Source organism: Pantherophis guttatus, chromosome 13 (assembly GCF_059756535.1).
Source record: "Pantherophis guttatus breed Tessera chromosome 13, ASM5975653v1, whole genome shotgun sequence".
In the NCBI taxonomy this organism is placed as follows: domain Eukaryota; kingdom Metazoa; phylum Chordata; class Lepidosauria; order Squamata; family Colubridae; genus Pantherophis; species Pantherophis guttatus.
The window spans coordinates 6,019,041-6,021,162 of NC_142075.1; the positions used below are offsets into that span (position 1 = coordinate 6,019,041).

The 2,122-nt window shown below is 46.9% G+C and overlaps 1 non-coding gene across 1 annotated transcript; it reads left to right on the forward strand.

Annotated features, from left to right (window-relative positions):
• The first annotated feature begins 1,273 nt into the window (after positions 1–1,273).
• LOC148112146 (signal recognition particle RNA) lies at positions 1,274–1,553 on the forward strand. Its single transcript, XR_015729828.1, has one exon.
• Positions 1,554–2,122: the final 569 nt, after the last annotated feature.

The following is a 2,122-nucleotide window of genomic DNA, read 5'->3' on the forward strand; positions in this document are numbered from 1 at the left end:
TGAGGCTTGATCTACATTAATCAATTAAGTCTACACTAAATTACATCGATGACAGTAGGATGGGCTCAATGCCAGCTAAGCCTTAAAGTGATCGTCTTTAGCATATGGTGTGAAAGCATGTGTGAACCCAGCTGTTGTGGCTTAACAAGCCATGGTTAAACAAACCACAGTTTAATCTATCAGCTACTGCTCACACGTGGTGGTGACATCAATGCATAGCATCTATTGCCACAGGTCTGAATGAAATAAGCTATTGATATTTTCTTCATCATGGACCTCCTTCTGTGGCCACGGACCATGGCCACGGATCTCCAAGACTTAAGATTTAAATCATAACTTTTCTTCCAGTCTTCACATATCCCCTGTGATGACATCACACGCACACCCAGGGGGCTGCTGACCACCAATTGAGAACCACTGACCCAGTGGTGAAATCCAATTTTTTTTACTACCGGTTCTGTGGGCGTGGCTTGGTGGACTTGGTGGGCGTGGTGTGGCTTGGTGGGTATGGCTTGGTGGGCATGGCAGGGGAAGGATACTGCAAAATCCCCATTCCCTCCCCACTCCAGGGGAAGGATACTGCAAAATCCCTATTCCCTCTCCACTCCTGGGGGAAGGATATTGCAAAATCCCCATTCCTTCCCCACTCCTGTGGGAAGGATACTGCAATATCTCCATTCCCACCCCACTCTGGGGCCAGCCAGAGGTGGTATTTGCTGGTTCTCTGAACTACTTAAAATTTCGGCTACCGGTTCTCCAGAACCTGTCAGAACCTGCTGGATTTCACCCTGCACTGACCTATTATATACCACAGAGAAACCTAGGACTACTCACTGTTTTTTCAAACACTGCCACCAGTTGCAATAAACATGTGTCATTAATGCGGATTAAAATGTAAGATGTGAGTTAATTATTGTTTTTTTTTTTAAATTGATTGCCAGAGGACTCAGAGGTAATCTTCTTCACACAACCAGCCAACTGCGGTGTTCGTTCTTAAAGAGCAAAAATAGCAATCCATCTTTTGCAATTCGAACAAGACTTTCCGATGTGGAAGCGCATAGACCCATTAAGATCTTCCTGCTCTCAGCTTTCTTAAGAACATTATGCCTTTGAAGAATTCACACAATAAAGCTTTTGTCTGGTGGCAACAATTAAAATGGGATGTGTTTGGAATGAACTCAACCTCCACACTGAAACTAGAGGCTGACCATCCGTGAGTCACCAAATTGTTGATTGTTGATCCTTTCCCCAAGCCAGCATGGGGGCAAGGGAAGTCGGGCGTGGTGGCGCGAGCCTGGAATCCAGCTACTCCAGAGGCTGAGGCTGGCGGATCGGTTGAGCTCAGGAGTTCTGGGCTGCAGTGGGCTATGTCAATTGGGTGTCCGCACTAAGTTCGGCATCAATATGGTGATCCCCGGGGAGCCAAGGGCCACCAGGTTGCCTAAGGGGGGGGGTAAACTTTATGTGCCCCGCGACATGCGATTCCTGGTGCTAAAGAGGAGTCATGATGCGCGACTAGGAGACCACTTTGGATTTTTAAAAACCCTCCATTTGACTAGGAGACAATTCTGGTGGCCCAACCGCCTGACCACTCCTTCTCCAGATGCTGGATCGCCCTGACCTTGACCGACAGGAAGAATGCTATTATGTCTACTACCAACCCCCCTCCTTAAACCCCCCCCTCCTACTTTCCCACACATGAGAAAGTGGCAGCATTGAAGCCTCCGGCCTAATATGGTTCCAAAGCTGACAGGCATCCCTCCCCCTGCAGAAAGCCTGAGTAGCTCTGCAGACAAAGCACTGTAATTTAACACCAGCTGTCTGCAATTAAAGTAAGTTCGAATCTCACCAGGCTCAAGGTCGACTCAGCCTTCCATCCTTTCTAAGGTAGGTGAAATGAGGACCCGGATTGTGGGGGCAATAAGCTGACTTTGTATAAAATATACAAAAGTATGAAGGCTATTGCTTAACGCATTGTAAGCCGCCCTGAGTTTCCGGAGAAGGGCGGCATATAAATCAAATTTAAAAAAAAGAAAAGAAAAGAAAGAATCCCATCCTGAAAAATGAAGTACCTAGAATGGATCATATGAGGGCAATTATGGCCTCTATATGACCTCTGGAC